This window comes from Quercus robur, chromosome 2, assembly GCF_932294415.1.
Source record: "Quercus robur chromosome 2, dhQueRobu3.1, whole genome shotgun sequence".
NCBI classification, from domain to species: Eukaryota; Viridiplantae; Streptophyta; class Magnoliopsida; order Fagales; family Fagaceae; genus Quercus; species Quercus robur.
Genome location: NC_065535.1, coordinates 19,067,687 through 19,080,407, shown reverse-complemented (window position 1 = coordinate 19,080,407; position 12,721 = coordinate 19,067,687).

The following is a 12,721-nucleotide window of genomic DNA, read 5'->3' as shown; positions in this document are numbered from 1 at the left end:
ATCAGAGAATTGAGTGATGGAAACAGAGTTATGGAAACAGAGTTATCGTTTGGCCAAACAACCTTTTTACTATGGGTCCCACCATTTTTGAGTTATGAGTTATGGAAACAGAGAATTGAGTTATCAAAAAACTCAATCCAAACTGCCCCTAAAATTCTAACTTCAAAAGCAGCATATAAACGCAGACCCAGAATATCATGACCAAATCTCGTTGTGGTCCACGTCTTTATTAATCTTTTGGGAATAACTAAAATGAAAAATCTCTCACCCACGGGATTTTTAGGAAACCAATTGAAGAAAGAGAAATCCTCTTATGTTAATGTCACCCATGTTATTATGTTCCTAGATTTTCATTTTAAAAATATTTTCGGAAAGACAATCTCTTTTGTGGACTGCTTTTACTTTCTTTCTTTTTTTGATTCATTTTACTTACTTGATAACCTCCAAATCAATTATAGCATCGAATTCGAATCTCCTTTATCTTATCTAATTGTTTATCTGAGCAAAAATTATAAAACCTCCATAAATTATTCGAACTTATACTTTGATTCTCCTACTACAGTTCCATCTTTATCGAAATTGTCCGATAGATGATGATGATGATGATAACAAAAATTACAACTCTAAAGAGAAAAACATTGATACTCCTTTGCATATAATATAGTATAGTTCTTTTACAAATACAATAAAATTGCATAATATTTTCACAACAAGTTGAGAGATCAACTCACTATAAGTCAAAATGAAAAGGGGAAAAAAATTGAAATTATAGTAAGATCTACCGGACAAAATGGGCTTCTGCCCTTTTCTACAAAACTAATTAGCCTTTTGCCCTTCTTCCCAAACTAAATAGGGAAATGCCCCTCTTTTGAAACTCGACTTTTTCAAAATCGAGTTAAACCCTATAGTGACGTTTTTAAGGACCTATAGTGACGTTTTTAAGGACCTATAGTGGCGTTTCGTAACTTGATATCCATAAAATCGAGTTATAGGCAATTTTATTGCCTATAACTCGATTCTGTGAATATCAAGTTATAAAACGTCACTATAGGTTTTTCAAACGTCACTATAGGTCCTTAAAAACGTCACTATAGGGCTTTAGAATTTTTTTTTTTTTTTAACTCGATTTTGAGAAAGTCGAGTTTCAAAAGAGGGGCATTTTCCTATTTAGTTTGAGAAGAAGGGCAAAAGGCTAATTAGTTTTGTGGAAAAGGGCAAAAGCCCATTTTGTCCAAGATCTACCACAACTAAATAAGGCCCTTTTGGACTTTATTGTAAAAATTGAAATTAAAATTTTGATTTTAATTATTGAAATGTGATGGGAATGCAATTAATGAACTAAACATCATAATATTATATTCTTGTAATGAGATTCTAAGAATCTAAGATTGTGATGCAATGTAACATTTCGTGAATTAAACGCTGTTTGAGAATATGGAAGAAACCAAAAATGGAAATCAAATGGTGGGGGTAGTGCAATAGACAAAGCTGATGATGATAATTGGAGTGAAAGCCACTGCACCATTTTTCGTAAGTGGGAAATAGTAATGACTTGGCATTGCTTTGGGTGCTATTGATTATTAATTCCCAAGTACCATATGAAGTCATGAAGAAGAGAAACATAAATTATCCAGCTCTCCTCTCATTGAGACATCAACATATGTGTGTATGTTTAGCCGTTAGTTTATTTTTTATTTTTAAAAAAATCACTATAAGTCAAAATGAAAAAGGAGAAAAAAATTATAGTAAGATCTACCACAACTAAAAATAAAGGTATTATGAAAATATTGTGAGATTTTATTATGAAATTTAACATGATAGTAAATAAAGCATAAATCAAATGTGTGATTTTTTTGTTGCTAAATTACCATTTCTTTTAACTTGCAAAAATTAAAAAGGTGTAGTAATTGACTAATTGGCAAGTAAGTAAGCAAAGTTACACCTAACATTTTTTTTTTTTAGAATCAAGTTACACCTAACATGATAGTATGTAAAGCATAAATTATATTAATATTTATTATATGAGCTATGTGTTTCAGACCGATTAAATATACATTATATGTTAAAACTGAACCACGTTATTTTAAGGTTTCAAAAAACCACAAATAATGCCCCGCACCACACCTATTAATATATATTTAATAGATATTTAGCATATATTAAATATATATAGTATATATTTGTAATATATATGAAAACCGATCAAACCACACAAAATCATATGGTGACCGATCTATTAAAGTGTGGTGTAATGAGGGTTTTGGAAAAACCACATTGCATCATAGAATGACCAATCTATTCAAATGCGATGCAGTGAGGGTTTTGAGAAAATTAATTGCATTACAAGGCGCGGTGCTAAATATGGCTCAAAACCACATCGAACTGCACTGTGTACACCCCTAACAAAAAGTAGGGGTGTGCTGTGTGCATCCAACTTACTAACCCAATCCAACTCAATCGGATTACTAGGGTTTGTTTAAGATGGCAAATGTTGAAATTTTATTTTAAGCCTTGGATTGGGTTAGAGTCGATAATTTTTTCAATTTATCTGACCCAACTAACTTTTTTTTTTTTTTTTTGAGAAATTGACCCAACTAACTTGATCCAACATATATATAAGTTTATTTTATTACTCTTGTGTGGCTCTGTCACTGCAAATTGGCTATCGTTTGAGCATTGAAATGATTGGTGTTTATGTAGTTTTGATTTGGTAGAAGTTAGTAATAACTCCTCTTCCCAGTGGTATATAACCAAGATCTTGAACTTCTTGTGGCCTTGTGCAATACCCTCCCTGATTAATAACTAAAATTTTGAGCAGTTTGTGCCTTTGTGTTAATAGCAGCCCTGATTATGGATTACATGTGGAGACTGCATAACAGAGTTGTCTTTAATCATGAAAAAGGTAAATTTTACTGATGCAACAATTTAAAGAGAATGCCGAAAAATCAGGTGGTGAGACAGAAGTGTGGAAGAAACTCGAGCCATTCTGACTTTGTGGTCTGTACAGCTTGCTAAATTTGAGCTTAATTTGCAAAATATTTTGGATGAAAATGACTTCAGGAATTGTGTTTAATAGGTACCTCAGCTACCATGCAATGTGACACTGTTAGCAGCTCTTTTAAATTTTGGGTTAAAAGAGAGATCACGCTCTAAAGAATAAATGGGGTTTGGTGTCGAGGAATTGAATAAATACTTTTGTAATCTTTAGTTTTATTTATTTATTATTATTATAATCTTTTGTAATCTTTAGTTAGTTGTTTAATATGTTGAAACACATATCATTAATTCTACGTAGTGATGCCTCTGCCTTTACAATTAGAAGGAGAACTTTTTTTTTTGAGATAATTACAATATGTGGTTAACCTTGCAACTCGAATATTTTTCCCCTTAGACTCCCAAACACTTTGTACATGGAGAGGTGCCAATTCAGCTACAAGGTCTTTGGCCAATTAGGAGGAGAGCTTGAAATCAATTAATAAAAAAATAAAAAAAAGGGGATTTGAGAGTGTTAATGCACTAATGATACCTACATTGTGACTATTATTATTATTTTTATTATCATCAATTTTTTTTAGTAAGTAAAAAAGAGGATCTTCCTTGTGAATCCTACTACCATTATTAGATTAAAAATGATTTTTTAAAATAATTTAATAGTATAAGAACGAAAATTTTAAACATAATTATCTTAATAAAAAATAGAAGACTTACTAGACTATAGTACACTACTAAATTATAGTAATCTTAAGATATATATATATATATATATATATATATACTATTAATAACAGGATTCTTGGTTTGGTTTTTAACTTTTTGTATACTAAAATACCCTTATACAAATTCTTAAACTTTCTAAAATACCTTTATCATTTAGTTAAATAATTTTAAATTTAAAAACAAAAACTGGTTAAAAGAGTATTTTATTTTTCCTAAGTTTTAGGTTTTTTCCTTTATCTTCTCCATTCAACCTAAAATTTAAGACACTATCTCTATTCCATTTTTAAACATTATTTCATGTTACCTTATCTCTTTGTTAAACACACACATACACACACACACACACACACAAAAGGTTATTTATAGGTGAAACTACGATGTTGGTATCTTAAGTTTACCCTATGTGCGCAATTAGTCCCTCAAGTTTGAAGTGAGCACAACCCTCAAATTTTAAAACTAAGTTGAATTGATCCTTTTACTAACTCTATTAATGGTGTTCCTTATGTGGCTAATGAAATGACTTAGCATTTTTTTTTTAATGACGTAACAAGTTTTTAATTAAACAAATACAAACTAAATTTACACAGAAGAAACAATATTCACAGCTAGTACCAAATTAAAAAAAAAAAAAAAAATTCTACCAAATGTAAAAACCCACCTGAAAAGGAGAGAGAGAGAGAGAAGAAACCAAGCACTGACCCACTGCCAGTGGAGACCTATGCCCTAGCCATCGGCAGCAACAGTCGAAGCCCAAAACCAAAATTAAAAAAAAAAAAAAAAATTCCAAAAACCCAATTCACAATTCTCAAAATCAAAACCAAAAAGTTCATCCTAACATTACTTAGAGGCCGTTGGAGTTGCCGAGCTGTAACAAACTCTTTTTGCCAAGCAACGAACCAAGCTCTCTGCGTTGAATCCGCCGAAATGCGAAGCGATGAGGGTCTTCGAGATTCCTCAAGCTCAGCAAAGAAAGCTAAACCCAATTGACCATGTCTTAGACAGTGATGAGCTTTTCTGGGGTTTACTCTAGGACATGAAATGCCACCAAACCCAATACTATAGGAGCAAGATGAGCTTAATGCCATCAATAACTCAAACGAAAACAGAGTATTACTAAAATATAGCCCTTAGATTTGAGCTTGAGATATTGATTAATACTTATTTGTGAATGGATGAGCCTTATGTGTGTTACTGTAAATTTAGATAAATATTACGAACTACGTTGTCTATGCAGTGAGAGTCACGTGATTTAAGGTCTGTTTGAATACAACTTATTTTTGCTGAAACTGAAAACATTGTAGCAAAATAATTTTTTAATATATGAATAGTGTTGTGGGACCCGTGAACAGTGCACTTTGTCTCCTGCACAGTGAATCCATGTGATGTTATTGTTCACGCACTGGGGAAAAAAAAAGCCAAAAAACGCAAACGTGTATCCAAACCCTCACTTAGTGACCAAAAAAAATAAAATTATCTAAAATTAAAACGAAATTTTTTTCATTCATTATGGGAAAAAAAAAAAAAAAAAAGCTACATCATTAAAAAAAGGGCCAAATCATTATTCTGTTTGCCACATAAGGAACACTATTAACGGCAATTAGTAAAATAACCAATATAACTCAGTTTTAAAACTTGAGGGACTAATTGTGCTCACTTCAAACTTGAGGGACCAATTGCACACATAGGGTAAACTTGAGGGACCAATATTGTAGCTTCGCCTTATTTATATATTACTTTGAAATATTATAACAATAAACAAAACAAAAACAAAAAAATAAAAAATAAAATTATTTTGTGTACTATTAATAACAGGATTCTCTATTTGAGTTTCATCATTTTGCGTACTAAAATATCCTTACACCAATTCTTAAATTCTCTAAAATACTCCTACCTTTTAGTTGAATAATTTTAAATTAAAAAAAAAACAAATTGATTAAAAGTGTAATTTACTATTTTTAAAAAAGTTCCTAAGTTTTAGGCAAAGATCCTAAAAATTAAGACACTATCTTTTTTCTTTTTTTTAAAGAAAAAGTTAAGTAAAATTTTATTAGAACCCTATCTATATCTCATTTTTAAATATTATTTTACTAAACCCTAAATAAAAATAGTTTTATTGTACTTGAAAAACACATATGATGAGTCTTATATATATATATATATATATATATATATATATATAAAGTATGAGAAGGATTTTTTTTTTTTTTTTTGATGAAAGAGAAGGAAAATTTTAAATATGATTATCTTAATGAAAAAAAGTAGATTATACTACTAAATTATACAAATCTTTATATATATATGGATTGAGTTCAAGTTACACTTAGTATAACTCTAAGCAATGTTACATCATCCAATAACTTGTTATTAAATTAATATTTTGAAAATCCAACCGTTAAATTACATATTCTATATGTTCTTAACATGCATGCCAATTTTCATATCAATCAGATGCTGTTTACTATTTGATCTATAAACTCATCTTTTATGCATTATTTTAAACTACAAAAATTTGAATTTTAACAATTGATTGATGACATGACTATTAATTTTTGATCACCTCGAAATTTTGTAAGCATGAATAATATACGAAAATAATATAATCTAACGGTGGATTTGTCAATATTCGCATCCAATTGAAAAATATTGAGTGCTGTAACATTGCTTAAAGTTACATCAGATGTAACTTGAACCTAACCCTATATATATATATATATATATATATATATATATAAGCATTGGCAAGTAAAAAGTAAAATAAAATAAAAGGAACGCAATATGGTAAATCACACGAACATCTTTGTCGATGGATTTTGTGCTCTCATGCATTCTAGCATGTAGTAGTAGTGAGTGGTCTTACAGCCTTTCCTTGCAAGAGTCTTGTGACCTCCCAGGCGTGGTGAGGCCAGTGTAGGTACCCCTGTTTTCTTCTGTGAAAAACAAAGTGGGTGGGAAATAAAATGGCGAATGAGCTAGAGGCTTTTTGGAGTAAGTTAACGTTCATAGAAGAGGAGGGAGAAGGCATAGAGCTGGGCAATGATAGCACGAAGATGGTGAGAGAAATAGGGAAAAACTGCCTGGTCATGAAGATTTTAACGTAGCGTACCATCAGCTTAGAAGCTCTACGAAAACACTTGAAAATGCTATGGAAGCCTAATAAGGGACTACGGGTCTCCGAAATAGGAGAGGAAATGTATTTGGCAAAATTGGTGACGACAAAGATAAAAAAAGGATCTTGGAGATGTGCCCTTGGAGCTACGAGAAGCAATTAATACTGCTACAAGATTTTGAAGGTGAGCGAGTTCCTAAGGAGATTACCATCAAATGGACTCCGTTCTGGGTGCAAATTTATAACCTCCCCCTGAAGAGTATGACTCGAGAATCGGGAATGGAGATCGAAGCAAAGCTATGGAGGGTGCTAGATGTCAACGTGCCTGAAAAGGGAGTACATTGAGGCAAGTTCTTGCGAGCAAGGGTACAAATCGACGTAAAGAAAAAACTGGTAAGAGGGAAAAGAGTTATGATTGAAGGAAGGGAGAGCAGGTGAGTTTTTTTCAAGTACGAGAGATTACCAAACTTTTGCTACAAATGTGGGAGGTTAGACCACGGGGAAAAGGATTGCTTAGAAATAACAAATCTGATGAATGGAGAAGGGGAGGGATGTATGCAGTATGAAGCATGGCTGAGGGGCAAGTCGAGCAGGAGGGGAGGAAGGGAACAAGTTAAAATAGGTGAAGAAGTCATGCCGGAGATTAGGCCTGAGCCGTGTACGCACGGCATGGAAACTCTCTGATGTAGGAACAGGCTGGAATTAGGTGAGAATCACGTGAACAAGCAGAATTTTTGCCAGGGAGTGGGGCATAGTGACAAGACAGATAGACTTGGGGCAGCAAACTAGGAAAGAGAAACCTTTCATGGTGAGGGCAAAGTCAATTTGCCACAAGAAAAAGAGAACGTGAGTTTAACTCAAAACATAAAGGATTCTTTGTTGGACTCACTACCCACAGTAGACCTAAAAAGAGGCATTCATCGGGAGAAATCAAAAATAGAGGAGGGATCAGGGATGGGTGAAGAAAGGCTGAACATGATGGAAATTTGTGGGGAAATGGGCCCAAAAAAAAATGACGCAAAGGCTTGGGCCGAAGGTAACTCGACCCATTGGCAATGAGTTTTATAAAAGAAAAAGGTTAGGTGGCTGAACCCTTGGGCCCCAATAGTGGGCATTGGAAGTGTTTGGCAAGGAAAAATAATAAACAAAGCCCAAATATCAAGACCAGCCCAGATAACACAAAGAGAAAGGGCTCTGTTCCTTTACAGGAGCTTGATCCCAACGTGCTGAGCACCAAACGAAAAAGGGGCTGAACAAAGAAGAGAGTGAAGCAGATGGTTATGAGAGTATGGTTGGCGATGAGGCGGTGGCTGCTACGCAGCACCGTCGAGCCAAATGAGTGTGCTATCTTGGAATTGTCGGGGGTTGGGGTCTCCTCCGGCAATTTGTACACTCACTGAAGAGGTGAAAGGCAAAAACCTCGTGGTGGTGTTCCTGGCAGAGACAAAAGCGACCACAGAAGGAATGAAGGGCTTTCAACATAAATTGGGTTTTACTCGAGGAATCATTGTTCCGAGTGATGGGAAAAGCGATGGCTTAGCGCTGCTTTGGCAAGAAAGGACGGATATAAGATTCAAGAGTTGCTCACACTCTCACATAGATGTAGTGGTTCACGGCGAAGGCAAGGGAGGTCCATGGAGGATTATGGGTTTTTATGGACATCTCGACACGAGCAAAAGGCAGAGTTCATGGTAGCTTCTCGATGCTCTGAATGCTCAATTTGTAATGTTGTGGGTGGTATGTGGGGATTTCAATGAAATTTTGCACCAGGATGAAAAGTCGGGATGGAAGAAGCGTGATGCAAATCAAATTAAGGAGTTCAGAGAGGTATTGAGCTGGTGTGGCTTATTTGATTTAGGTTTTGTGGGTCAGAGATTTACTTGGTGTAATGGACGGTTTGGGGAGCAACGCACTTTGCTACGCTTGGACAGAATGGTAGCTAATGAGGCTTGGGTTCAAATCTTCCCTGAGGCAAAGGTTCATCATATTTCGATGTCGGCTTCGGATCACTGTCTTTTGGCAATGTTTCTTAATAGGAATCAGCCCCACAAATGGAGTAAAAGGAGGTTCTTTTTTGAAGCAATGTGGGTGAGAGAGGAGGAGTGCAAGGAGGTAATTGAGTCAGCTTGGGATCCGTATGTAGAGGACTCGGTCCGACCTATTCAGCAACGACTAGAGAGATGTCAAACCGAACTCAAGTGCTGGAATGAACGAAAATTCGGCAATGTGTATAGAATCCTAAAACAAAAACAAGCCAAATTGCAACTCTTAGAATCTCTCAATTTACTCCATGAAACAGTTGAGGAAATTCAAGCTATCCGAAAAGAGATTATTGAGCTTTATACTAGGGAAGAAGTTATGTGGCAATAGAGGTCTCGAGTGCTTTGGCTGAAAAATTGAGACAAAAACACGAAGTTTTTCCATGCTATTGCTAGCCAAAGACAAAGGAAAAATAGAATGGGGGGGTTTGATGGATGAGGGGGGTGTATGGCATGAAGAGCAAGGGGCAACAGAGAAGCTAATCCTCGAGTACTTCTTTGCAATCTTTAGCTCAGATCAACCATTGGGTTTTGATGCAAGTATGGAAGCAATGGACAAGAGAGTGACCCCCGAAATGAACGAAGAGCTGATTAAAGAATTCAAAGCAGTTGAAGTATGTTGAGCACTCCAATAAATGCATCCAACAAAATCACCCGGGCCTGACGATATGTCCCCAATTTTCTACCAAAAATATTGGGATGTCATAGGACCTAGTGTATCAAACTGTGTACTACAGGTTCTTAACTCAGGGGTGATGCCAAAGGGAATAAATGATACATATATATGCTTGATCCCAAAAACCAAAAATCCCCAGAAGATAACTGAATACTGTCCAATCAGCCTATGCAATGTAATTTATAAGTTAATATCGAAGGTCTTGGTGAATAGGCTGAAAATTTTTTTTGAATGCAGTGATTACCGAAGCACAGAGTGCTTTTGTGCCGGGGAGGCTTATAACAGATAATGTGATGGTGGCCTTTGAAACCATGCACTCTATTGCCAAAAAGAGAAAAGGGAAGGAGGGGCTAATGGCCATCAAATTGGATATGAGTAGAGCCTATGACCGGGTTGAATGGGCTTACCTTGAGTCAATGATGCGTAAGTTGGGGTTTAATGAAAAGTGGATCTCTTTGATCATGATGTATGTAACAACGGTGTCCTACTTGGTACTCATTAATGGGGAACCAAAGGGTAACATTATTCCTTCGAAAGGCTTATGCCAAGGGGATCCTATATCCTCATATTTGTCTGTATTGTGCGCCAAGGGGCTGTCAGCAATGATTAGACAAAAGGAAGCCATGGGATTAATTAAGAGGGTGGCAGTAAGTAGACAAGCACCGTTGATCTCGCACTTGTTTTTTGTGGACGATAGCATCCTTTTTTGTAGAGCAACCATGGAGGAATGCAAGTAAGTGGCCTTGGTGTAAGATACCTATGAGAAATAGTTAGGGTAGAAGCTCAATAGGGGTAAAACTTCATTGTTTTTCAGCAAGAACACAAGTGGGGAAATCGAGAGTTTTGTGTAGGAAACGTTCGGGGCCCAAATTGTCCAACAACATGAGAGATATTTGGGGCTACCACCAATGGTTGGGAGGGGTAAAAAGAAGGCTTTTAACTACAGTAAAGATCAAGTGGGCAGGAAAATAGCGGGTTGGAAAGGAAAGTTGCTGTTTAATGTCGGAAGGGAAATACTCATAAAAGCAGTTGCATAGGCTACACCAACTTACACTATAAATTGTTTTAAGCTCCCTGACTCTTTGTGCTTGGAAATAAACTCTATGCTTGGTGGGTTTTGGTGGGGAAAGAAAAAGAAGGAAAGGAAGATTGCCTGGGTATCTTGGAAGAATTTATGCAAATCGAAGGTAGACGGAGGTATGGGATTTCGGGATTTAAAAGCTTTCAACCTTACGCTCCTAGCAAAGCAAGGATGGCGGATATTGCAAAATCCAACCTCCTTAGTTCACAGAGTGCTCAAAGCGAAGTACTTTGCCAAATCTTCTTTTATGGAAGCTCAGGTAGGGAAAAACCCCTCTTACATTTGGAGAAGTTTGTTGGCTGCCAAACCAATGGTGCAAAAAGGGGCAAGGTGGTGTGTGGGTGATGGTAGAAGCATCAAAATTTAGGATGACAGGTGGCTGCCCTTCACGGAGTCTGGCAGAGTGGTCTCACCACAACCATCACTGGAAGCAAATGAGAAAGTGGAAGGTTTGATTGTATGGGATAGAGCTGAATGGAACGTTGAAAGGGTGAGGAGCATCTTCCTTCCCCATGAAGCCGAGGTTGTCTTAAGCATCCTAATCAGCCCCATGAACCCAAGGGACTCACAGGTATGGGCTAAGACTGCAAATGGTATTTTCTCGGTCAAGAGTGCCTATAAAGTCGCAGTCAAGAGTGCCTATAAAGTCACAATCAAGTACCTCTTGGACACAAATGAGGGTAATGCTAGTCCAGGCTGCTCTGACAACTCCAAAATGGCAGCAATACGGAAGATGATATGGAACTTAAGGTGCCCAAATAAAATCAAGCATTTCATGTGGCGTGCTTGCAAGAATGTTCTCCCTACGAAATAGTACCTAATGCATTGCAAAGTCTTGCTGGAGGATAGGTGTGATTTATGTGAGGAAAGTGAATCTTCAGGCCACATCTTGTGGGGGTGTCACATTGCAAGGGAAGCTTGGAATGAAGCAAGTCTCAAGCCTGACAGTCCCAAGCCAATCTCTAAAGGAGTTCATTGATGTTGTCTGGTTGTTGATGGAGACACTGGGAGAGAAAAATTGGGAGGAGTTTGCTATCATGGCTTGGCTTTTGTGGAATAATAGGAACTGTGTAAGGCACGGAGGCAGCTACAAAAGTGGGAAGTCCATTGCTTGGGAAGCTAGAAAATATGAGACAAAGGTGCATGACTCCTTACCAACCCAAGGCAATGCCGCTCTAACTACCTCTCGGACAAAGTGTTGGGTTCCTCCCCTCCCTGTTAAGTACAAAGTTAACATAGATGCTGCTGTGTTTAAGGAACAAGGCTGCTGTAGGGTTGGTGTTGTAATTAGGAATGATAAAGGGCAACTGATGGGTGCCATGAGCAAACGGGTTGAATTCCCGTGGGGGGCTCTAGAGGCAGAAGCTAAAGCAGCTGAGATAGGAGTTTGTCTGGCTTGGGATTTGGGACTGAAGGACATAGAGGTGGAAGGGGATTCTTTGCTAGTTGCTCAAGCACTTAAAGGCTCAACACCACCTACCTTACCTATTCTAAAGATTGTGGAAGGAGTGAAGAGGTACCTAAGGAATTTCAGCTCCTGGACAGTTGCGCACACAAGAACTAACAATGTAGCCGCTCACTTGCTAGCTAAATCTGCTAGGAATGTATCTGATTGTGTAATATGGGTTGAGGACACTCCTCCCACTATTGAAACTCAAATCTTGAAAGATGTAATTTCAATGGACATTGGTCCGAATTATTGAAATCCAATCAGGTTTACAATTTAAAAAAAAAAAAAAAAAAAAAAAAAACTACTTTCTAAAACCAAAACCAAAACAAAAAAGATGAAGATGCCACGATAAGGTGCACATTTCAAAGGATCTTTGTGCCAGCACTCAGTAACATGGGCACTGGATTGTCAGCCAGCCATTAGGTCCAATGCCCATTACCTTTCACACTCAAAGAGACAAAAACTACAATAATAAAGTCAGCATTGAGCATCTATTAAAGTCATGACTCGTGAGGGAACACAATTGTGAACTTTTTTTGAGAAGGCAAATGTCAACTAATTTAACGTCACTTTATTTTCCTTCAATTTAGACTAACACCCTTCCAGCAAAATTTAGGTATAGTATTTAAATGTTATTTTTTAGATTTTTCTC